We start from the raw sequence: 27159 nt of genomic DNA on the forward strand, positions 1-27159 counted from the left end.
TACTCTCCGCAGCTGCCCGCAAAGGAACTACTTACCTAGAATAACACCTGCATGTTCCCGCAGACTAATACCCAAGCAGCTGACGATACTCCTGGTAGGTGTTGGGGAAGTAAAGATAAGAAAGAACATAGGTGGCGGTACAGAGATATTCCTCTAACCATCTTTGTATTACAACTGGGAGGCCCTCTTATTCTTCCTGCCAAGATCCATCACGCTCCTGCTGTTCCTCCTGCCAGAATCACCCATCAAGACCTACCGGTTCCCCCCACCTATCCTTGTTTTGTTTCCCTGTTTTCCCCAGTGGGTTCTCCGCACTCTAGAGTTTGATAGAGTCGGAGGAACGCGGGGGACGACTGTGGACTTTCTTCACGACTCCAGACGCTCCTGCAGAACATCCGCGATCCTTACACTCGACCACACACTGGTGGCAAAAATGGATGAGCATGAGCCATGTATTTCCATTTTTGACACATGCTGCAAATCACAAACATTAAACCCAGCAAAACCTGACTGGGTCACTGCATGTTGAGTGTCTGTCCAGACAATTATTACACACAGGTCAGACACGGCAAGGCAAGGTTTGGACATGTATGCCTTGCCCGCACAAACCCCCCATACTTGAGACAATGTGATTGAGACAGATCAAGAAGTGACACCTCTTAATCTGGGTTTACTCCAATGTGCATCACAAATTCCTAAATGTACTCCACATCACCTCGTGAGGCTGCCAACACATATTTGTGACCAACAACCATCAACAGATAGTTGTAAATAGACACACAGGCACTGCCCAGTGTGAGGATGCACAAGCTAAATGGGGTCAGCATGTACAAATGTAGCACACTTCAGAGAAATACACATGAGGGCAGGAAACTATGCCACAGAGGCCAAACTATGCTGAACACACAGAGAATGGGCACAGTGTTGGATGACACACATGATTCAGAGGCAAGGGTGTCTTAGGGGACTGTAGTGGGAACACAGCTCCATTGTCCTGGAATTATCTGACTGTAACCTGAGCTACCGTCCCTGCACTATGCATATCTCCCACTCATGCACATCATGTCTGAGGCCACAACATTGTTAATGCATGCTGCAAGTCTGTTCATTTGAAAACTCACACTCCTATGTTGAGACTCAGCATCAGTGCCAACTACCATGGACACCCAAATGACTGTACAGGACAGGGAACAGGCAAGGTAACAACACATGTCTCAGACCCCCCCCCCCCCCCCCCACATGATGCAGAAAGCAATGTGCACTTGGATTAACTGGCAGCCTAGATGACCATGTGCAATAGTGATTACACACAGACCAGGGAACACATGTCATGTAGGGGAAGGGAGGAGGAACAGCCCCGTTTGACTTGGAGGAACATGATATGCACTGCACAAATTAACCCTTGCTGTGTATCCAGGCAACTGAGCACTTACAAAAGCTGGTGACACACAACAAACACACATGTACCTACCCCTTTCCTGCTGCTGCAACTCCTGTAACCGCCTATCCAACTCGGGGAAGACCACCGCCAGGACATGCTTTATCTGTTGGGTCAGTCGTCGGCCCCCGCCGTGCTTGTGTGGAGGTGAGTCCTTGAGCTGCCACCGGGCGATCCTCCGGGTCCAGCACCGGATATCCTGACAGCGTTTCCTCACCTGGGCGAGGCGCCGACTGCGACCCTCCACAGATCTCACGGCCCTGACGGCCTGCTTCCATATCTCCCCCTTGGCGTAGGCGGTTACCTGGGAGGATGACAAAGTGAGACAACATCACTACACCTGCTCCATGTCACAGAGACACACATTTGAACATCTTTGATATTTAGAACAGGGCATATTATGCTGGCAACCAATTGCACCTTTCTCATAGGGACATTAGCCTATGTGTAAGCCCCAAAGCAGGACATGGCATTGGAAGTACACAGGTGGCATGAGGGGTGCAACACACTCCATGATCATGGCACACGCTGTGCATCACATGCAACACCAGGCTGATGGACAGCACCTCCAAGCAGTCACATGCCGCAGGGCACTGACGCAACCTAAGCAGAGTACACAGACACACACAGGCACAGATCAATCACCTGCCATTGGCAACAGCGGATACAAACCTCACTCTGCACATGTGCCACTTGCCTGTGGGGTGTCACAGGTGTGGTGCTAGCTCAGCAAGTCAGAAACTCTGCACGGCTTACTTAAACCCCTCAGATGGGTGGAGCTGTTGCCTCCTCCATGCAGCTGGGGTGCAACACTACACATAGACACTCACACACATCTGTGGGTACAGTCACCTGTCACACCGGGGGGGCAGGGAATCAGCTCTGGACAATAGGACAAAATTCGGCATAAGGATTGGGTAGGCTGAATGTGCCATGCACTATGCAGTGAATGTCACAGTAAGCACAATGCAAGTGAGTAGTGCACACAGGAACTACATCATGCTCTGAATGGGAGACATAAGCCATTTCCCCCCTGGGACCCACGCTAAAAACATTGCATGTCTGTCACACCTGGACACAATGCCAGAAGTGACAGTCACAAAAAAGGGGCACAGTAAAAGCTAGTGGAGTCAGCACTCACCTGCTCCCCTGGTCTCCCATACAGGCTGGGGTACTGTGGGAGGATGACGTCCAGCAATGCCTCATTCTCCTCATGGGTGAAAGGTTGGGCCCTCTCCACAGTCCCTGACATGTTCCCAGAGGAATCACAAGCAGCAGCAGTGGTGTCGAGTGTAAAGTAGTGCAGGCAAGTGCCCTCTCATGGGTTCTGGCTGACTTATATCTGCCTTGCTGGGCTGTTACATTTACAGGAGTACAGAGAGATTGGTCAGTCTCATTTGCATCCTAAATTTCCTCCAATCCCTTTAAACATACCCCAGTGAGGGCCTTTGCATGGTTCAAAATTTGAGCATGATGTGAAGTCAACAACCACTTTGCAACATTGTATTTAGTTGCCAACTGCCTATTCCAGGCCACATGATCGAAAATTTGAACTTGAAATTCGGTATCCATGACAACCAGCATGCATTTAGGCCCCAATACTTGTCCCTCATGTGTCCCTACGTAATTTAGCTATCCACACACAGGTACGGTACGTTTCACACATACTCCTACCGCATCAGTTGCACATTGCGTTAGCCACGTACGTGTACGACCAGTGTGTACACGTACGTGTGCGCCCTGTTAGTCCACGTACGTGTACGCCCTGGTAGTCCACGTACGTGTACACACTGGTCGTACACGTACATGTACGCCCTGGTAGCCCACGTACGTGTACGCCCTGGTAGTCCACGTACGTGTACGCCCTGGTAGTCCACGTACATGTACACACTGGTCGTACACGTGCGCCCTGGTAGTCCACGTCCGTGTACGCCCTGGTAGTCTACGTACGTGTACGCCCTGGTAGTCCACGTACGTGTACGCCCTGGTAGTCCACGTACGTGTATATACTAGTCGTCCACGTATGTGTACACATTGGTCGTCCACGTACGTGTACGCCCTGGTAGTCCACGTACGTGTACACACTGGTCGTACACGTACGTGTACGCCCTGGTAGTCCACATACGTGTTCACACTGGTCGTACACATACGTGTACGCCCTGGTAGTCCACGTACGTGTACGCCCTGGCAGTACACGTACGTGTACACACTGGTAGTCCACGTACGTGTTCACACTGGTCATACACATATGTGTACGCCCTGGTAGTCCACATCCGTGTACGCCCTGGTAGTCCACGTACGTGTACGCCCTGGTAGTCCACATACGTGTACACACTGGTCGTCCACGTACGTGTACGCCCTGGTAGTCCACGTACATGTACACACTGGTTGTACACGTACGTGTACGCCCTGGTAGTCCACGTACGTGTACACACTGGTCGTACACATACGTGTTGTGAGAAGTTGGCCTGGTATATGATGTTCACTAGTTAAAGTGACCACCTTGTACCATGCCAAGCAACCCTTATGGTGTGGTTGTAAGTCAACCTTTTCGGACTAGCTGCCCTAGTGGTAGCGGAGGCTAAGCAGTCTTTGAGGCTAAACTCGCTAAAGCGTGTCAAGCCAGCTGTTTTACCATATGTAACCCCCTTTATACCAATGAAAGGACACCACACAGATATATATTCAAAATATATATGTATTTATTACTCAAAGTATCCCTCAGACTCTTTATGAGCACAGGAGCACAAATCGTTAAACAAGAAAGTATTACAATATACAGAAGTTGCACTTTATATGGATAGGCCCTGGTGGCCGATCAAACCATATACTAAAATAGTGGTATAAGAACCACAAACAGGAAAGGGAAAAGGCCTAGGGCCTCTAGAATCGCTGGGCCTACAAGGAGCTAACTTCAGTTAGTGACCAGGAGGTCCACGGGTCGCGTGTGCAGTGAGGAAAGTTACAAGCGGGCTCCCATAGGTTTTCAATGGGTGCGTAAAAGTTCAAAAGTTACTGCTAGAAGGGTCTTCTGGATGGACTACGAACTCAAGACTTAACACACAGACACTAGAGATGTTTCTCTACACTTGGGCACCGGAGTGCCAGCTTTACCTCACCCACAGGAAGCGGGTGCATAGGTCTCGAAGTGCGTCGGGTTTCGTCTATCGATTCAATGGAGCCTGATGACAAAGATGCTGCAGGCGGTCGGTCCAGAAGAGATGCGGTGGATCCAAGGGTGGATCGGAGTTGTAGAAGACCTGAAAGCAGAGGAGACAGTGTTCACAGTCACTAGCCAGTGACCGGCGTGGCACAAGGTAGGTACCAGGCGATGTCGGGTGCAAACAGGTGATGAGGTGTAGCTTGTCTCCGCAGCCACGTGGTCCCTGAAGGTCGACGACGTCCAGGAGTTGGTTCACGAGCTGTCCCACGCAGGCTCTCGCTGTCGGCGGTGTCGGCGACTCAATGGAAGCAAACAAGCCTTGGCAAAAGCAGAAGTCATGAAGAATGAAGAAAGCTGTTTACTCGGACCAGCAAGGTCAGAGGGGCTGCTCCTTTGGAGGGAAGCAGGGGCCAGTCTGGAGCAACCAGACCAGCATCGTAGTTTTCAAACAAGGTCGCCAAAATGGCCACTAGCCAACGGGCCAGGAACCGGGCAGGCGCATCAAGATGCAAAGTGCAGAGGGGCCCCCACGCAGATCGTGGAGATGCTGGAGGGCTCACCTTTGGTGCAGATGCTGCTCGGGTGTTGGGCTTCTCAGGACCCAAAGCACAACTTGGAGGGAGCCTCTGTTGTTGCGCTTGCAGCTTGTCGTGGGTCTTTCAAGATGGCTGGCTCCACGTGTCTCGGTGCCACCACGGGTTCCTTCTTTTCGGGGACTGTGGATCGGGCGGTGAGAGGTCTGAAGGTCCAGGTCTTCTCAGGCTCTGGGCTCGGGCTCCGGCAGGAGGCGGCGGCAAAGCAGACGTCGAGTAGCTGGTTGGTGCTTGCGTTAGCAAGATGGTCACTCCCTGACCATAGGGGAGATTTCCTTCTGTCCTCTGTGCAGCAGAGCATCGAAGTTCCCGTCTTCTTCTTGTAGTTAAGTTGATTCCAGGATGTCTGAAGTCTTAGGACACAGCTCCTACCTTTAAGCGGATTCTAGGGGCCGGACTACCTGCTAGGTCCCTCCCTAAGGGTGGGACCAGGAAGGGGGGTGGTTACACCCCCAATCCTTTGTCCAGCTCGCCCCAGGTCCGGGGCTGGTGTGCCCCAGGACCGGTTTGAACTGGCATATGCACCGAGGCTCCTTGTGAGCCTCAGGCATGTCTGATTCCATTCAAGCCCTACCTGACCAATACACAAAATCCTGTCTGGGGTGGTGCACGCACCTCCCCTGGCAGGAAACCCTTTGTCCACGTCTCCCAAGCTGGAAGGACTCCCAGCAGCGGGAGGGCAGACTTGTGTCTGTGGTGGCAGCATCCATTTTGTGGAGCTGAGGCTAGGTCTGATTTTACCCGGGTTTCAGGTGCTGTACATGTCGTGTCCCTCTAGAAGGGTGGAATGCTAACCCCGTCGCCAGAATTGGCAAGGGGTTAGTATTCCAATTCGTATGACACCTTACTCAACATGTTTTGATAAAGCCAAAACAAAGATAGCATTTAACCGCGAGGTTCATAATGCACTTAAGAGTATATGGTATGGCGATATCTGGAAACGGTAGAAGGAAGTTGTTCCGACCACTGCAGACAGGCTCAGCTCATGCCAGAGCACCATCTCACATGGAACCAAGCACTCTGCCTTCAGGATTGTTAAGGCCTGCCATAGGAGTGACTTATAGGTTAACATGTGTCCCATTTAAGGTTAGGTATAGGTATACTACACCTAAGTAAGAGGTGGTTACACCAACTTACCCCAGCTGAGTGATCAGCCAGTTGTGTCAAATTTGTTAGGCCAGTCCAGGGGTGGCACAATACATGCTTCAGCCCCTGGTAGGCCTTAGATACACCAATGCCCTGGGTACCTAGTGTACACTGGTACAGGGGCTCACAGGGTGATCTAGTTCCAATGGGTTATGCACCTAGGGTACATGGAGTCCATTTTAAAGAGAGAGCAGATAGGCTGAGATCCTGAATGGCAGGATCTCAGGCCAACTAAGTCGAAAAACCAGCTAGACACTAGGCAAAAAGTTGGGGGTAACCATAGTCAGATATCCACCTTCCTACACAACCCCCCCCCCCCAAACGAAGGGTAAGCCTATACTTCCCAAGTGGCCATATAAGGAAGAACCAGCACTGGCATGGTTACCCCCTGTCTCATGGTCCACTAAGCAATCCCTCACCCTAAAGGTATCATAGGGTCTCCACCATAGGGAATCTCTACCTTTGGTGTGTCTTTGCAAAGTAAAAGGCTGGTGTTGAGATGGAGTGCTGAAGTGAGTGTCCTCAAAGTGAGGCCTCGGCTTCCTCCAATCATCCTCCACCATGGATGCCTTTCTTTCCTTAGCTGAGTTGCACTGTGCTCTCAGGGTCAGCCTCTGGCTACCTAAAGCTGGAGGCTGGGTCCCTTTTGTGGGCTTACTGGAGGGACAGGTCAGGTTTGGGGCCCTAGGGTCCCATGTTTGCCTGTGCCCAACAGAATCCCTCTGGGGGAGGTCCCTAACTACCTGTAAAGGGGATCCCTCAGGAATTTGTTTAACCATCACCTGGCTAGGGCTACTAGCCAGGCAATCCTCATTCTTTTGATGGGGGGGGTTCGTGTGGACAGGGGCCCTCTTGGGGGCCACTGTCCTCCCTGACCTCTGCAGCCCTGGGCTGACTGAGGCAGGGTAGAGAGAGGGAGGCTACCTGCACCAGACTGGGTCCCACCTTGGAAAGGTCCACTTACATCAGAGGCTCTGCCAGGCTAGGCCTGGCTACCTCTGGGGCAGTTCTTTCACAAGGGGTGAGGTCAGATCACTGAGGAGGCTGACCTTTTCCTAATGTCTGGGGAGAGGGAAACTTTTCTTCCTCCCCACTACTCTCTGTTTGTGTGGAGTGATCCATAGTTTCAGGCTTCACTACACCTATGTCAGTCTGAGTATGGACTGAGACCATTACAGTCCTGCCAACCTTTTCAGGGGGGCACTCAGTTTGGGTTTGAGCTGTGACTGTCACAGCTCTGCCAGTCTCTACAGGGAAGTCTGTCTGTGCCTGGGCTGTGGCTACCACTGCCCTTCCAACCTTTTCAGGGAGGAAATCTATTTGGACAGGGGTTGTAATTGGCACAACCCCACTACCCTTTCTTGAAAGGCCTACCATTTTAGAATGGGTGTCTTGTTCAACTCCAGCCCAAGCTGAGAGTTCTAAGTCATTCCCCAGTAAGCAGTCTACAGGCAAGGTTGGGGACACTGCCACCCTTTTAGGGCCAGTGACACCTCCCCAGCTGAGACATACCTCTGCCATGGGATGACTGTTCTGTTTGCCATCAATGTTAGTTACCTGGTAGGAGAAACCAGGCAAAAGCTGCTCAGAGGGAACTAGCCAATGGGCCACCATCGTGATGCTAGCTCCAGTGTCTCTGTAGGCCTCAGCTTTTGTACCATTGATGTAGGGCTCCTGTCTGTACCTACCCAAAGTTTTGGGACAGGCAGTGAGGTTGGCAAACCCCATGCCACCATCACAGACAAGAGTAGCTGCTGTAGGGGAATTGGCTAAGCCAGGGTTCCCCTGTGTTCCCCAAGTAAACCCACCCAAATTCTTGGGGGCACTCCCACCACCTGGGGAATTACTGCTGACAGTAATAGGTGGTGTGACAGGAGTAATTGGAGGAACAGTTTTGTTTTTAGCCTTTGGGCAACTGCTGTCAGTTTTCCAATGCCCAGGAATTTTACATTCATGGCAGTAAGGCTTTTTACTTGTGGTAGAGGAGGGAGCTTGGGACCCACCACCCTGTGTGGAGTTTTGGGGCCCTGAGGAAGATTTCTCTTTTGTTTTATCCCCACCCTTCTCTTGAGGCTTGGTGGTATCTTTCTTTTGGTTACCACCCTGGTTTTTAGGCCTAATCCTGGTCCTGACCCATTTATCTGCCCTCTTTCCCAATTCTTGGGGAGAGGTCAAATCTGAGTCTACCAGGTGTTGATGGAGAAGCTGGTTCTGACAATTACTAAGAATCTGCTCCCTCATCATCAAATTGTACAATCCTGTATAATCTGAAACCTTACTTCCCAGCAACCAACCCTCCAAAGCCTTAGTGGCACATTCCACATTTTCAGACCAGTCGTGAGTCTGTGCCTCCTGGGTATCTCTGAACATTAACCTGTACTGTTCAGTGGTTAAGCCTAACCCATCAACTAGGACACTCTTCAGGACTCTGTAGTTTCTGACATCCTCCTCTCTAACAGTGAGGAGTCTATCTCTGCCTCTACCTTCAAAGGAGAGCCATAAGATTGCTGCCCACTGGTCTTCAGGAACCTGCTGCACTTTGCAGGCTCTCTCAAGAGTAGTCATCCACTTGTGGATATCATCCCCACTTTTGTAGGGGGGCACAACCTTGGACAGGTTCCTATTGTCAAAGACCCTATCTTTGTCCTTAGGGACAATGCTGCCACCAGTGGGTATAGACCCACTCTCTCTAGGTTGCCTAGCCTTACTCAGTTTCTCTTCCATCAGAGCTACTTCTAGCTCCTGTCTCCTGATTCTCAGCTGAGCTTCCTTCATTCTGGCCTCATGCTCCCTCCTCTGAGGGCTGGCCATCCCCCTTCTGGAGCGACCTTGAGAGCCTCTAGAGGCATGGGAAGCATGAGAGTCACCTGTGTGATTCCTCTGCCTCCCAAACCCCTGGTTAAGTCCACTAGGGAGATCCAATGGGGTGATCCCATTGTCAATCCCCAGTAGCCTTAAGTTAGCTGGGCCACGTATAACACTTGGCACTGGGCTAGTTCTCCCTTCATCCCCACTACCATCTGTATCAGTACGCTTATCACTTTCATCCTCTGTAGTATGATTCTCATCTAAGGGGTGACTATTGGAAAGGGGTACCTCAGTAGCATCTTCAGAAGGGGGGCCTCCTGTTCCAGTCCCTAAGGGGCCTAACTGGGAGGCTTTCTTGAGAGCTCTCTGATCTTCATCAGCTTGTAAGAGTTCTCTGAGTTCAGCAGAGGTAGGGTTCCTGGGCTGTTTAAGGCCCCTGATATTTGCCAACTGCCTGAGCTCATTTTGATTTAGGGTAGCAAAGATGGATGGTGCCCTCTGGGGGTCACTCTCGACAGAGATGGGTACATTGGACCCCTCTGCCCCAGCCATTGCTCTTAAGTGTGGGTGGATGTGTTGCAGCTACCTATACTTGGGTTTTCCTACTAAACCTGTCTAGTAGTTGTAGTCAGGGTGTGCTACTCCCTTTGCTCTACAACAACTAAGTTCAGTAGAACTTAAGTATATCTAATCTTGTTTTATATGTACCTAAAGGTACCTGTATGATTTTTCAATTGGTAACAAAGAGATTACAGAGGTAAAACACAGCAAGCTCAAATCCAACCGCTGCTCACCAATGTGAGAAGTTAGCCTGGTATATGATGTTCACTAGTTAAAGTGACCACCTTGTACCATGCCAAGCAACCCTTATGGTGTGGTTGTAAGTCAACCTTTTCGGACTAGCTGCCCTAGTGGTAGCGTAGGCTAAGCAGTCTTTGAGGCTAAACTCGTTAAAGCGTGTTCAGCCAGCTGTTTTACCATATGTAACCCCCCTTTATATCAATGAAAGGACACCACACAGATATATATTCAAAATATATATGTATTTATTACTCAAAGTATCCCCTAGACTCTTTATGAGCACAGGAGCACAAATCGTTAAACAAGAAAGTATTACAATATACAGAAGTTGCACTTTATATGGATAGGCCCTGGTGGCCGATCAAACCATATACTAAAATAGTGGTATAAGTACCACAAACAGGAAAGGGAAAAGGCCTAGGGCCTCTAGAATCGCTGGGCCTACAAGGAGCTAACTTCAGTTAGTGACCAGGAGGTCCACGGGTCGCGTGTGCAGTGAGGAAAGTTACACGCGGGCTCCCATAGGGTTTCAATGGGTGCGTAAAAGTTCAAAAGTTACTGCTAGAAGGGTCTTCTGGATGGACTACGAACTCAAGACTTAACACACAGACACTAGAGATGTTTCTCTACACTTGGGCACCGGAGTGCCAGCTTTACCTCACCCACAGGAAGCGGGTGCATAGGTCTCGAAGTGCGTCGGGTTTCGTCTATCGATTCAATGGAGCCTGATGACAAAGATGCTGCAGGCGGTCGGTCCAGAAGAGATGCGGTGGATCCAAGGATGGATCGGAGTTGTAGAAGACCTGAAAGCAGAGGGGACAGTGTTCACAGTCACTAGCCAGTGACCGGCGTGGCACCAGGTAGGTACCAGGCGATGTCGGGTGCAAACAGGTGATGAGGTGTAGCTTGTCTCCGCAGCCACGTAGTCCCTGAAGGTCAACGACGTCCAGGAGTCGATTTACGAGCTATCCCACGCAGGCTCTCACTGTCGGCGGTGTCGGCGACTCGATGGAAGCAAACAAGCCTTGGCAAAAGCAGAAGTCGTGAAGAATGAAGAAAGCTGTTTACTCGGACCAGCAAAGTCAGAGGGGCTGCTCCTTTGGAGGGAAGCAGGGGCCAGTCTGGAGCAACCAGACCAGCATCGTAGTTTTCAAACAAGGTCGCCAAAATGGCCACTAGCCAACGGGCCAGGGACCGGGCAGGCGCGTCGAGATGCAAAGTGCAGAGGGGCCCCACGCAGATCGTGGAGATGCCGGAGGGCTCACCTTTGGTGCAGATGCTGCTCGGGTGTTGGGCTTCTCAGGACCCAAAGCACAACTTGGAGGGAGCCTCTGTTGTCGCGCTTGCAGCTTGTCGTGGGTCTTTCAAGATGGCTGGCTCCACGTGTCTCGGTGCCTCCACGGGTTCCTTCTTTTCAGGGACTGTGGATCGGACGGTGAGAGGTCTGGAGGTCCAGGTCTTGTCAGGCTCTGGGCTCAGGCTCCGGCAGGAGGCGGCGGCAAAGCAGACGTCGAGTAGCTGGTTGGTGCTTGCGTTAGCAAGATGGTCACTCCCTGACCATAGGGGAGATTTCCTTCTGTCCTCTGTGCAGCAGAGCGTCGAAGTTCCCGTCTTCTTCTTGTAGTTAAGTTGATTCCAGGATGTCTGAAGTCTTAGGACACACCTTTAAGCGGATTCTAGGGGCCGGACTACCTGCTAGGTCCCTCCCTAAGGGTGGGACCAGGAAGGGGGTGGTTACACCCCCAATCCTTTGTCCAGCTCGCCCCAGGTCCGGGGCTGGTGTGCCCCAGGACCGGTTTGAACTGGCATATGCACCGAGGCTCCTTGTGAGCCTCAGGCATGTCTGATTCCATTCAAGCCCTACCTGACCAATACACAAAATCCTGTCTGGGGTGGTGCATGCACCTCCCCTGGCAGGAAACCCTTTGTCCACGTCTCCCAAGCTGGAAGGACTCCCAGCAGCGGGAGGGCAGACTTGTGTCTGTGGTGGCAGCATCCATTTTGTGGAGCTGAGGCTAGGTCTGATTTTACCCGGGTTTCAAGTGCTGTACATGTCGTGTCCCTCTAGAAGGGTGGAATGCTAACCCCGTCGCCAGAATTGGCGAGGGGTTAGTATTCCAATTCGTATGACACCTTACTCGACATGTTTTGATAAAGCTAAACCAAAGATAGCATTTAACCGCGAGGTTCATAATGCACTTAAGAGTATATGGTATGGCGATATCTGGAAACGGTAGAAGGAAGTTGTTCCGACCACTACAGACATGCTCAGCTCATGCCAGAGCACCATCTCACATGGAACCAAGCACTCTGCCTTCAGGATTGTTAAGGCCTGCCATAGGAGTGACTTATAGGTTAACATGTGTCCCATTTAAGGTTAGGTATAGGTATACTACACCTAAGTAAGAGGTGGTTACACCAACTTACCCCAGCTGAGTGATCAGCCAGTTGTGTCAAATTTGTTAGGCCAGTCCAGGGGTGGCACAATACATGCTTCAGCCCCTGGTAGGCCTTAGATACACCAATGCCCTGGGTACCTAGTGTACACTGGTACAGGGGCTCACAGGGTGATCTAGTTCCAATGGGTTATGCACCTAGGGTACATGGAGTCCATTTTAAAGAGAGAGCAGATAGGCTGAGATCCTGAATGGCAGGATCTTAGGCCAACTAAGTCGAAAAACTAGCTAGACACTAGGCAAAAAGTTGGGGGTAACCATAGTCAGATATCCACCTTCCTACACGTGTGTACGGTCCGTACACACACCCGTACTCCGGCAGGAACAACAGTGTGATGATACGGACCGTTCACACGCCCTCAGAGCGTGTTTACGGTGCGCTTCACAGCTTACACAGGTGATAGGAGGCGCACACAAATGGAACGGAGGTATCAGACTCGTGCACGGCTGTACATCAAGTCATAGTCATTCCAGTCCTACATGTGCAGGGCCTAGGTGTGTCAGGCAGTGATGTGGCACATGTCTCCTCATGTTTTAGCACAATAGATGTGTGATGACCTGTGTACACATGTCATGTGTGATGGGGCAGTATGTGGCACACTTCCCCTTCCCACAATGCACATGTGTGCATGTAGTACAAACGTGTCAAGCACTGCATCACTGGTATGGCACAGTCACCAATACCCGCAAATGTCCCCTGATGCCAGGGACACTAACACCTGACATCTAAGTAACAGCGTACCCCGATGTGAACATGTCCTGTGTGTGTCATGTGTTCCCATGAGCTTGCTGGTGTTGTTCCGTCAAATGCATCTGCTGTTGCTGCATCCAACATGTGTCTGTGTGTAGATGGGCATGGCACACATATATGCACACCATGCCACATGTGGATTCACACGTTACGTGTGTCTGGATGCTTCAAAGATGATTTCATAACATGAGGACATATCTGCGCCGTATCCATGTCTGTGTTTTCGTGTTTCACGTGTACCCCTTCATTGCTATGTGTATGATCTGTACATTTCCAATGACATGTGACCTGTGCGTCTAGCTTGCCGCCAGCAGTCTGTATGAGATGACATCCTTCCAATGCAGATTTGTGTATGTATGTCACTCCTGTGATGTCTCTGGCTGTCCACTTACACTGGCCCACAGCTAGTTCCGGCCCATGTCATGTAGAACGTAACTATCAACGGGTGTAGCTGGCTTGTCGTAGGAGTATCACCTGGCTGCCATACGTGTCCTGGATGTGTAGCACAGACCTGACTCTGTATTTCGCTGAAGTGTATTAGCAGTTGAGCATGTGCTCAGTTCATTGACATTGATGTTGTTAGGTACTCCCTCTTCGTTCTTCCTTCCAATTATCTGCAGGGCTCCGCCTCTCCCCCGACCAATGCTAGACTTGGCTGCCATGAGGGAACGTGACTGCCTAAGACGTTACCGCTTTTCGCAACAGTCGATTGCGGACTTGACCGCAAAGCTTGAACAACACCTCCAACCGTGACACAGGTATCCTACTGCGCTGACCCCCAAGATGAAGGTGATGGCAGCCCTACCTTTTTTTGCCACCGGTACCTTTCAATTCACCATAGCTGATGTGGGTGGCATGTCCCAGACCATGTTCAGCCGTGTCCTGCATGATGTTTTAGAAGCCATGTTGGAGCACCTGGATGATTTCATCCATTTTCCAACTCCTGAGCAGTTGACAGATATCAAGGGTGAGTTCTATGCCCTGGGAGGGATGCCCCATGTAATTGGGTCCATTGATGGGACACATGTGGCTTTGGTACCACCACAGGCACAGGAGGTAGCCTATCGAAACCGAAAACATTATCACTCCATCAATGCCCTTGTGGTGTGTCGTGCTAACATGCTGATTTCCCTTGTCTGTGCACGTTTTCCAGGGTCAGCACACGATGCCTACATCATAAGACGTAGCAGGGTGCCAGAAATGATGCTGCGGCTGCACAACGAACGAGCATGTCTTGTTGGTGGGTATACACTGTTTGTCCTGTATTTAGCGGTATCTTTGTATGTTACGGCATCTCCTGACCCACTTCTTTACATGATGTTTCCATGTAGGGGACTCTGGCTATCCCAACATGCCATGGCTGGTGACGCCTCTCCGCAACCCCAGAACAACTGCAGATCACCGTTATAACAACGCCCATGGGCAGACCAGGCGAGTGATTGAGAGGACGTTTGGCCTCCTGAAGAGCCGATTCCGGTGCCTCCACAAGACAGGCGGGTCCCTCCCATATGCACCGGTGAAGGTCTGCCAAATCATCTTACTCGTGTGCTGCATGCTGCACAACATGGCAGTGGAGAAAGCTGTGCCACTCATCCTGGATCCCGACGAGCAGGATCATCCACCCGTGGAGGATGAAGGCCTTGGTCACGAGGCAAGTGAGGAGGAGGAGGAGGAGGACATCCGGAGTCAGCTCATACGCAACTTCTTCTCATAATGGTGAGTCCCTGGGTCTGAGTGTGCACGCTTGGAGCCTTGTGTGGCATGTGTTGCAATGTGTGTGTCCAGCTGACTGTATGCTAGGTGACTTAGAGTTGTGTTCTGATGTGTCACTCGAGTGATGATGTCATTCCACACATTTTAGCTGACACACTCAGTTTTCAACTAGCATGGTGTCAACCTTATTCATGTAGAGTACATGACCATGCATGCGGATGACTATATTTTTCCTGACTTATTGTGTGTCTGTCATCCCCAGGTAGTTGCGCATGCTGTCTGCTCGTGGCATCATTGTGCTCCTGCTATTCCTCATGAGTATTGCAACGTGTGCTGAATCAGCGTTACATGCACGGAAATGGTGAGATGTCTCCTTTGGGTAAGGATTGCAGCAAGCCATTTTGGGGGTGGTACGTGTTTGGAATGTGTGGGCACTGCTCCTGTGCAGGTTTTGTCACTATGCATACATGTCGACTCACCATGGGGCACATGACATATAGCATGACTCACATGAATTGATAGTCACACTTCGTGACAGTCATCTGTAATGGGGTTGTGGATTGTGATGAAGGCATCAATGTGTGTAAAACTTCCCTATGAAACATACGGGATGCTACGGGTGGACATAGTGTTGGACATCCCCATAAGAGGCTCAATGGGGAATTGCAGCCTCTCCGTGTGCAGCAGGGGATGTTTGGCTCACCCCCTTCACTTGTGTGCCAGTACAATGGATTTTCAGCATCTGTGGTGCGAAGGGGGTGTCCAGTGTAGGTCCCACATGTTCATCCAAAAGACCTGTGTGTCTGTTCATATTGATGCATTTCCATAGGTGTGAGGCTGAGTAATAAAGGTGTTCCTCACCCTCCAAGGTGCCTCATCTCTGTCAATGCAGGTCTCTTGCCACTGTGCATGCGGCATCTCTGGCATAGTTGTCAAAGATTGTGCATATGAGTCTATGTGTAGATTAGCAACCTGCATGCTGTTCTTCATGTATTTGATTCTCTATTGTGCATGGAGTCCATGGCTGTGTATGTGTTTTGGCATGTTGGTCCCCACAAAGGGGCCGTCAACACCTGCTGAGGGTGTGTTTCCTGTGCGCAGCTCGCCCTTCAGTTTCATGATCCGGTGTCAGTCATCTTTGGTGATTGTGCAACCTTTGTCTCTGGGTGTGCCATGGAAAACCGGACACTCCTTCCTTTACATACACCTGTTGCAGTGGTCCTTTCTGACATCCTAGTCTTTGGGTGGAATTTGTGACATAGTTTCCAGGAAATGCCGCCTTCTGTTGTTGCCCCTGCAGCAAGGGCACACGAAGTTTCCGGATTTGGCAAAACACACACATCAAAGATGCTCCTCCCTTCCTCCCTCAACCCATTCTTTTGGCTGTCATCAGCTTGTCTGTGCCACAGTTGCAGCCACGCGGTGCCAAAGGCTGGACCGTCTGCACATGCAATGTGCACATTGCACGACCCTCAGGTCCTTGCATGACCCACATCACACTACAGTGTGATGTTGCAGACACCCTCCAAGCAATGTCCATCCACAAATCTCCTGCCTGCTCCCAGGCATACACTAAGCGCACACACAACACCTTTGCATGATGAGTGTGCAACTCCGACTGCCTACACAGCGCTGCCACGCCTTCCAGGCCCTGTCACACCAACCAGGTCATGTCCCTCCTACTCCCCACCGGCTCTGTACCCCAGCAAGGCCATGGGAGTGGGACTCAAGGCTTCTGCATGTAGTATGGTGTCGTCGTCAGGCACATGGCACAGGTATCATCTCTCAGCGTGTCAATCTACAATGTGTCCAGGACCCCCCTCTCCACCATCACATGCGCACACAACCTCATCATCAACTCGTATGCCATTGACAGCCAGGTGCTCCTCACCCTCACCAAGGACGCAGACATTGCCAGTTCCAATATTCAAGATTGCATGAGATCCATTGATGAATGGCAGAACATCAGCCACCTGAGGCAGGACTTGTACAGGACTGAGGTCAACATCTGAGGATTGTCCCCTTACAGCTGGGTCAACTGCTTGTGTCCCACCGCAAAAGCCCTGCACAAGCACCCAGTGTCCAAGCACACAAGATGGTGTGCATCATGGATTGCTTGCTCACATTTGCCATGGTAATCACCAGCATCTGATGGAGAAGTGTGGCTCAATGATTAGAGCGGCAGACCCTGATGCAGAGATCTAGCCCGGGACCAGGGTTCAATTCCCCGCCTCGGCGGGTCTTGGGCTCAAAAATTCCACGGACCTGATAATTCTCGCCTCGGTGCCATTCCAATCATGGAGTCCCACTCTGCAACTCTGGGCAATAGCTTGCTTAATCTCCACAACGGCCCCCACAACGCTAAGGATGCCTGGCCTCCACCTTGGGGGTGCCCAGGAGTGGACGCCTCACAGGGAAAGCCAGGATGGGTTCCACAGCGGTATTCGTACAAGCGCCTTGAGACCCTTGCGGGTGAGTAGTGCGCTATACAAGTATCAATTTACATTTACATCTGTGCCTCAGACTGCAACACCCTCTAAATTATGTACATGATCCCCAGATAGATCCACTCCAAGGAAAGACGGACCATTCCCCAGGTCCACGACAACATCCGTGTCAAATACTGCCCTGCCCTCTACGGAGCTGCCACATCCAAACTCCTGGGAAACTTGTCCACATCCAGGGTGCATCTGCACACCTCAGCGTCAACATCCCGCGCCCCAGCCACATCACCATCCAGCAGAGATAGCTGCAATGGATCACTGTGTGCTGCAGGATGACCTTTAGACTCCCCACCCACACTCAGGAGGCAGGCCACAACCCGACCCAAAACCAACCTTGTACCACTGTCATCCGAGACCCCGTAGTGCCATCTCCGTGCATCCAACCTTGACCTGGCCACCATTCTTCAGATCCACCGTACTCCAGCATGCAGGACATAGTTCTCCCACCTGGGAACACATACCTGGGACTCCCTCCCCGGGAACCTCCGAATGAGGCATGACCTCTACGCCTTAATGATACTCTTACAAATAGGTCTGTCCACACAGTATTGCAAGCCCCCCCTCAGCAGCTTGAGGCCATCACAGGTGAGTATTGTGCTCCATGTCTGCATTGAATGATACATTGTGACCCATGTGTGTCCTGTACCAGACTCAGATCCCAGGGTATGGATGGGTGGAGTTAGTTCAACACTCAGGCATAGTTTGACATTTACACACACATATGTTGTGGACTAATGCAAAATGACAGCAACATCTCATGACAAAATTAACTTTTTATTTATGGTGGGGTACGTCTTTTGGTAGATGAACTAAGGTGCTCTACCGGGTGCATAGAATCCAAAGTTCACAGGGGGAGATGGTATCCTTTGGTTTGGAAGTCATCAGAGTCCAGAACACAGTGTTGGTCATCATTGGTCAGACTGTGACCAGCATGTCCATGTGGCAGAGAATGTCATTGGATGAGGTGCTGCTGTTGCGCCAGAGGGCTAGGTGCCAGGCCAGGTGACCTGGGAGATGTGGATGGTCCGCTGACTCTTACGGTCTTTTCCGTGGACGACCCACCTTCCTGGGGGGACCCTCAGATGCAGGCCTGGACGATGTCTGTGATACTCCGTCGGACAAATCCTTCTCCTCCCTCCCTGTGGCTGGTGGTGGTCTTCGCCTGGTGGCACAGGGAGGGTTGCCCATGTTGTCGGTGATCCGACGGAGTGAACGGCTCATGTCCGTTTGCACCGCCAGGAGCTCAGCCAGTCTTGCCTCCATCCGTCCTTGGTGTTGTTGTTGACTGGCATGTTGCTCGGCCTGCAGGTTCTTCATCTCGTCGAGGGTCCCCTTCATCTCTGTGAGGCTCGACACTACCTGGCTGATGCCCCTGGTGTCAGCCGGTATGTGTCCAGGATGTGGCGTATGTGTGACATACCGGTTCCCTCAGCTGCCTGGTCAGGTTCTCGCCTCCGCCTACCTCCACTCCCACCACCCCTGCCCACACGAGCCTGTCCTGCCGTTGTGGGCACATCGGGTCTACGGGACCCCTGAGGGATGGCATTTGCGGGGTTGTCTGCCTCCTCCTGGGTGCCCGGAGAACTTTGTCCCTCCTGGTCAGACTGGCTGTGTTGTTCAGTGCGAGCAGGGCTCCTCGGTGTCTCCTGGGATGTGGCAGGAATGGGGGTGGGGGTTGGCACAGATGTACCGGACGCAGGTGCTGCAGGGGCTTGGGCACCAGAGGGGCCAGGTTGGTCGGGGTCATCCACGGAGTGGTGAGAGTCGTCGCTGCCGGTGGGATCATCTTCACGCTGAGCCTGTGACTGTGATTGTTCCACCCCATTGTTGGGGGGAGGTCCATGACGTTGCCCTGTGTGTGAGAGTGAGACAATGTTAATGCTGTTTCATGCCACATCCATGTTTCATACATACTCAAGTTGTCACAGTTCCTCCAGGTAGTTGGATGTGCCTAGCATTCCTCTCAATGTCCACTTGGGGATGGGTATGTTGCGGGGGACAGATTGATATGTTCTCCTGAGTATTTGACCTGTTGAATTTTGGCTGGGATGCTTATTTGGCTATGGATTGGTCTGGTTGTGTCACATGTCCATTGTGAATGTGGGTAAATCCGTTGCCTGACCCGGGGGTGTGTGCTTGTGTAAGAGGGGGTGTGTGACCGGGCCTGCTGTTGGGTGTAGTGTGACTTGTCATTGGGTCTCCCAGGTGATGTGTCTGTCCCCTCATGGTGCATGCTGGCATGTCAGTGAGTGTGAGTTCCTGTGCTAGATATCTGAGCTTGTGGAGTTGGTGTTTGAGTGTACAGTGTTCACAGGAGGGCCTTGTGCTGCATACAGCAGGGCCAAGTGTCAGCTACCTTGTCTGTACTTTGCCAGTTCCTGTGCATTGGGCATGGTGCACGGGTATGTACCTAGGCCATATGGGCTGAGGGCATTGGTGTCTGCTTCTGAGTTGCACAATGTGTTGTGTGAGCCCCACCCTCCCAGCATCCCGGACATCCAGTCTTGGGTTTGTGGTTGGTGTGGCCTGGGACATGGCATTGCCTTTATTTGTGAATGGGGCATGGAGACGTTAGTGGCATGAGCGTGGTTTTTGAGTGTGGTTGTGTGCGGTGAGGGCTTGGGGGAAGTTGCGTGCATTTGGTGTATTTGTGGTGTGGATGCCATTCCCCCCATGTTACGTGAGTTGTTTGTGTACTCACCAGGCTCTGCGACTCCTTTGACTCCGTGTACTCCCACCGGCGGAAGTATGGCCATCACCTTCTCCTCCCAGGGATGGTAATGGTAATGTACAGGTCTGCGGGGCAGCCCACCTCCAGTGATGTTACTCTGGGCGTATTCCTCGTTCATTTTCCTCTTGACTGCCCTGCGCAGATCGTACCACCTGGCTTGGCATTCATGCCTAGTCGTTCGGATGGGCGCAACAGCATACACCTTATCGACGATCCTTTGCCACAGGCTAGTTTTTTGAGCTATGCTGGTCTGTCTGACCAATGTTCCAAACAGCTGTGGCTCGACTCTGATGACTTCGTTGACAAGGAGGTCCAGCTCCGCCCTTGTGAACTTTGGATTCTTGTCTGTGGGCATGGTGTGGGGTGTGGGTGTGGATGGTTGTGGGTGTGTGGGTGTGAATGTGACAGTGTGTGTGTGAATGTGAAGAGGGGGTGTTTGTGAAGGAGGTTGTGTGAAGGTGTGTAAGTTAAGGTGTAGTTAAGGTGTAAGTAAGGTGCAGTTGTTTGTCTGTGGGGTCTGTCAGCAGTGGATCTGTTGCAAAGGCTCATGGGTTGTGTGTGTGGGCCCTTTTTATTGGTCCATTTGTGGGTGTGGCTGTGTTTGAAATTTTGGTGGGTGTGTTATAAGAGGTGGTTGTGATTTAGGGCCTCTGTTTGCCTGTTTGGATGTGCCAGGTCAGTCATTGAGATGTATTTTGTCATGTAGACGTGTTTTGTGGTGTTTACAGTGTCCTGGTTCTGTACGAGTCTTTTTCGCGTAGGTAAGGTCCGTACATACGCGATGCTGAGTGAGGGTGCTGGGGTACGGTGTTGGGGTACTGTGCGTACAGGTACGGGGCTGGGAAACGGGCCTGGGGTGCGGTGCGTACAGGTGGGGGGCTGGGGTACGGGCCTGGGGTACGGTGCATACAGGTACGGGGCTGGGGTACGGGCCTGGGGTGCGGCACATACAGGTGGGGGGCTGGGGTACGGTGCGTACAGGTACGGGGCTGGGGTACGGGCCTGGGGTAAGGTGCATACAGGTGCGGGCTGGGGTACGGGCCTGGGGTACGGTGCATACAGGTACGGGGCTGGGGTACGGGCCTGTGGTGCGGCGCGTACAGGTGGGGGGCTGGGGTACGGTGTTGGGGTACGGTGCGTACAGGTACGGGGCTGGAGTATGGTGTTGGGGTACGGTGCGTACAGGTGCGGGGCTGGGGTATGCGCCTGGGGTGCGGCACGTACAGGTATGGGGCTGGGGTATGGGCCTGGGGTATGGTGTGTACAGGTGCGGGGCTGGGAGACGGGCCTGGGGTGCGGCGCGTACAGGTGGGGGGCTGGGGTACGGTGTTGGGGTACGGTGCGTACAGGTGCGGGGCTGGGAGACGGGCCTAGGGTGCGGCGCGTACAGGTGCGGGGCTGGGGTACGGTCCTGGGGTACGGTGCGGAGGGGGGGTACGGTGCTGACATACGCGGGGGGAGGGGGGGCTGTACGACTCGTATCCAGGCACCAGTTTCCCCATGTACATGTGTGCTACAGCGTTCGCTCCGTACGGGGCCTTTTACATGCGGTTGTGTATTCGGACGGGCGGTACGGATCGTACTTGCGCGCTCGAACTTCTGTTTTACGATTTGCACGTAAAAATGTCCGGCTCCCTATCGTACACTTTTACCGACGCTATTTGGGCGTAAAAATTTCCGGCTCCCTCTCGTACCCTTTTCTCGACGCAATTTGTATGTATTTTTCACATACGAATCGTACTTCGCAGTTTGTACGGTACTTGTACGATTCGTACGTGAAAATATACGGATACGAGTCGTACGCAAATTTATTTTGCCGGATCGGAATCGGCACCAAAGTGTCGCATTTTAACATCTAAAGAGAACTAAGCTAATTCTACCATTTTAAGCACAGTATTGTGGATTTTTGTCGTTTGTGGTCTTGTGATAAGTCTATATAAAGAATACTTATTTTTTATATAATTAATAATTCCTAAAAATTATTATTTAGGTGCCGATACCGATCGGGTAAAAATAATTTGCGTACGACCCGTATCTGTATTTTTTCCGTACGAGTCGTAGAAGCACCGTACAAACGGCCAAGTACGATTCGTCTGTGAAAAATAACTACGAATAGCGTCGGGAAAAGTGTACGAGAGTGAGCCGGACATTTTCACGTGCAAATCGTAAAACACAAGTCCGAGCGCGCAAGTACGATCCCGACCGTCCATCCGAATACACAATCGCACGTAAAAAGGCCCGTACGGAGCCAACGAAGTAGCACACATGTACACGGGTAAACTCATGCCCGTGTACGAGCCGTACAGCCTCCCACACCCCCAAATATGTCAGCACCGTATACCACCCTGTCCGCACTGTACCCAAGCCCTGCAACTGTATGCGCCGTACCCCCCATGTACGCGCCTTACCCCCCTGTCCACACTGTACCCCAGCCCCGCACCTGTACGCGCCGTACCCTCCCATGTACGCGCCGTACCCCCCATGTACGCGCCTTACCCCCCCTGTCCGCACTGTACCCCAGCCCCGCACCTGTACGTGCCGTACCCCCCCATGTACGCACCGTACCCCCCCCTGTAAGCGCATCACCCCCGCATGTACGCGCCGTACCCCCGCATGTATGTGCCGTACCCCAGGTCTGCACGTGTACGCACCGTACCCCCCCCTGTAGGCGCATCACCCCCGCATGTACGCGCTGTACCCCCGCATGTACGCGCCGTACGCCAGGTCCGCACGTGTAAGCACTGTACCCCCACCGCATGTACGCGCCTTACCCCCTTCTGCATGTACGCGCCGTACCTCCGCATGTACGCGCCGTACCCCAGGGCCGCACCTGTACGCACCGTACCCCCACCGCATGTACGCGCCCTCCCCCCCATGTACGCGCCCCCCATGTAAGCACCTTCCCCCCCCATGTACGCGCCGTTCCTCCGCATGTACGCGCCGTACCCCAGGGCCGCACGTGTACGCACCGAACCCCCACCGCATGTACGTGCCGCACTCCAACACCGTACCCCAGCACCCTCACCCAGCATCGCGTATGTACGGATCGTACCTACGCAAAAAATACTCTTACAGAACCAGGACACTGTAAAACAGCACAAGGAGGGACAATTCGACTCGCACAACACCACAAAACATGTCTACATGACAAAATACATCCCAATGACTGACCTGGCACATCCAAACAGGCAAACAGAGGCCCCAAATCACAACCACCACTTATAACACACCCACCAAAATTCAAACACAGCCACACCCAAAAATGGACCAATAAAAAGGGCCCACACACACAACCCATGAGCCTTTGCAACAGACCCACTGCTGCCAGACCCCACTGAGAAACGACTCCACATAGAAACTACTCCACATCACTCATACCTCCACTACACCTTCACTCACACACCTTCATACAACCTCCTCCACAAACATCCCCCTCTTCACATTCACACACACACCGTCACATTCACACCCACACACCCACAACCCTCCACACCCACACCCACACCCCACACCATGCCCACAGACAAGAATCCAAGTTCACAACGGCGGAGCTGGACCTCCTTGTCAACGAAGTCATCAGAGTCGAGCCACAGCTGTTTGGAACATTGGTCAGACAGACCAGCATAGCTGAAAAATCACCATGTGGCAGAGGATTGTCGATAAGGTGAATGCTGTTGCGCCCATCCGAAGGACCAGGCATGAATGCCAAGCCAGGTGGTACGATCTGCGCAGGGCGGTCAAGAGGAAAATGAATGAAGAATATGCCCAGACTAACATCACTGGAGGTGGGCCGCCCCGCAGACCCGTACACTACCATCCCTGGGGGGAGAATGTGATGGCCCTGCTACCGCTGGTGGGAGTACACGGAGTCGAAGGAGTCGCAGAGCCTGGTGAGTACACAAACAACTTACGTAACATGGGGGAAATGGGGTCCACACCACATATACACCAAATGCACGCAACTTCCCACAAGTACTCACCGCAAACAACCACACTCAAAAACCACGCTCATGCCACTAACTTCTCCATGCACCCTTCACAAATCAAGGCAAGCCCATGTCCAAGCCTACAACAACCACAAACACAAAACTGGATGTCCGGGAGGCTGGGAGTGTGGGTCCCACACAACACATTGTGAAAATGAGACGCAGACACCAATGCCCTCAGCCCATATGGCATAGGTACATAACCATGCTCAATGTACAGGGCCTGGCAAAGTACTGACAAGGTAGATGACACTTGGCCCTGCTGTATGCAGCACAAGGCCCTCCTGTACACTCAAACACCAACTCCACAAGCACAGGTATCCAGCACAGGAACTCACACTCACTGTCATGCCAGCATGCATCATGAGGGGACAGACACATCACCTGGAAGACCCAATGACAACTCACACTACACACAACAGCAGGCTCGGTCACAACCCCCCCCTAACACAAGCACACACACCCGGGGCAGGCAACGGATTTACACACTCCCACAATGGACATGTGACACAACAAGACCAATCCCGAGCCAAATAAGCAGCAGAGCAAACAATCTACAGGTCAAACACTCAGGAGAACATCCCAATCTGTCCCCCGCAGCATACCCATCCCCAAGTGGAAATTGAGAGGAATGCTAGGCACATCCAACTACCTGGAGGAAATGTGTCAACTTGAATATGTATGAAACATAGATGTCGCATGAAACACCATTAACATTGTCTTGGGGGGGGAAGAATCACAGTCCCAGGCACCGTGTGAAGACGTGCGGTACCCCCGACAATAGTGATAGGCACGTACTCACGCGTGTACGGGCCGTACACGCGTGAGTACGTGCCTATCACTATTTTTGGGGGTACTCTAGGGCCTGGTGATAGGCACGTACTCACGCGTGTATGGCCCGTGCACGCGTGAGTACAGCCCGTATCACTATCGTTGGGGGTACCGTAGGGCTTGGGGATAGGCACGTACTCAAGTGTGTATGGCCCGAACACGCGTGAGTACGTGCCTATCACCAGGCCCTACGGTACCCCCAACGATAGTGATACGGGCCATACTCACGTGTGTACGGGCCGTACACGCGTGAGTACGTGCCTATCACTAGGCCCTGCGGTACCCCCGACAATAGTGATAGGCACGTACTCACGCGTGTACGGGCCGTACACGCGTGAGTACGTGCCTATCACTATTTTTGGGGGTACCGTAGGGCCTAGTGATAGGCACGTACTCACGCGTGTACCCGTACACGCGTGAGTACGTGCCTATCACCAGGCCCTACGGTACCCCAACTATAGTGATACGGGCCGTACTTATGCGTGTACGGGCCGTACACGCGTGAGTACGTGCCTATCACTAGGCCCTACGGTACCCCCAACGATAGTGATACGGGCCGTACTCACGCGTGTACGGCCCGTACACGTGTGAGTACGGCCCGTATCACTGTAGTGATGGTGCCCTAGGGGTACGTGTGAAAAGCGCCGTACCTGTGTGGGGATTTAAGAATTACAATGGGGACACATGAGGGACAAGTATTAGGGCCTAAATGCATGCTGGTTGTCATGGATACCGAGTTTCAAGTTCAAAATTTTACATCATGTGATCTGGAAAAATCAGTTGGCCACATTATACATTGTTGCAAAGTGGTTGTTGACTTGACATGATGCTGCAAAATCGAAAGATGCAAAGGCTGTCACTGGTGTATGTTTAAAGGGATTGAAGGAAACGTAGGATGCAAATGAGTCTGACCAATCACTCTGTACTCCTGTAAATGAAATAGGCCAGCAAGGCAGATATAAGGCAGGCTGAACCCATGAGAGGGCACTTGCCTGCACAACATGTCAGTCGATACCACTGCTGCTGTATTGTCTCCCTCTGGCACCATGTCAAGGACTGTAGAGAGGGCCCAGCCTTTTCACCCAGGAGAAGAACGAGGCCCTGCTGGATGTGATCCTCCCACGGTACCCCATGCTGTATGGTCGACCAGGGGAGCAGGTGAGTGCTGACTCCACTACCTTTGCCTGTGCACCTTTATTGTGTCTGTCACTTCTGGCATTGTGGCCAGGTGTGACAGACATGCAATGTTGGGTGGAGTGGGTCCCAGGGGGGGGGGGGGGGGGGTGGCTTATGTCTCTCATGTAGGGCTTGATGTAGTTCATGTGCGCACTCCTCACTTGCATTGTGCTTATTGTGACATTCACTGCATAGTGCATGGCACATTCCGCCAGTCAAATCCTCTTGGGCATTCTTGTTCTATTGTCCTGCGGTGATTCAGTGGTCACCCCGGTGTGACAGGTGACTGCACCCACAGATATGTGTGAGAGTTGAGTGGAGCTGTGGTGAGAGTGGTGAGAGTGTCCAAATGATGTGTACGCCCCCTGGACATTGATGAGTGTGAATGTTTCTTGTCATGTGGATGAGTGTCTATGTGGAGTGTTCCACCACAGCTGCATGGAGGAGGCAACTGCTCAATCCATCTAATGTGTGAAGTAAGCCGTGCTGTGTGTCTGACTTGCTGAGCTAGCCCCCCACCTGTGACCCCCCCCTGGCAAGTGGCACATGTGCAGAGTGAGATTTGTATCCGCTGTTGCCAATGGCAGGTGATTGATGTGTGCCTGTGTGTGTCTGTGTACTCTGCTGAGGTTTCGTCAGTGGCCTGGGGCATGTGACTGCTTTGCGGTGCTGTCCATCAGCCTTGTGTTGCTTGGGATGCACAGTGTGTGCCATGATCAGGGATTGTTTCGCTCCTCTCATGCCACCTGTGTACTTACTATGCCATGTAGTGCATTGGTGCGTCCCCAGTGGAAAAAGTCCCTATGACTAAGGTGCTATTACTTGGCAGCATGCTATGCCCTGTTCTACAAATCTAAGATGTTCAACTGTGTGTCTCTGTGACATGGTGCAGGTGTAGTGATGTTGTCCCACTTTGTCATCCACACAGGTATCCCCCTACCACAAGGGGAAGATCTGGAAGGATGCCGTCAAGGCCGTGCAATCGGCGGAGGGTCGCAGTCGGCGCCTGCCACAAGTGAGGAAGAGATGGCAGAACATCCGGTGCTGGACCCGGAGGCTCGC

Source organism: Triturus cristatus, chromosome 2_2 (assembly GCF_964204655.1).
Source record: "Triturus cristatus chromosome 2_2, aTriCri1.1, whole genome shotgun sequence".
NCBI classification, from domain to species: Eukaryota; Metazoa; Chordata; class Amphibia; order Caudata; family Salamandridae; genus Triturus; species Triturus cristatus.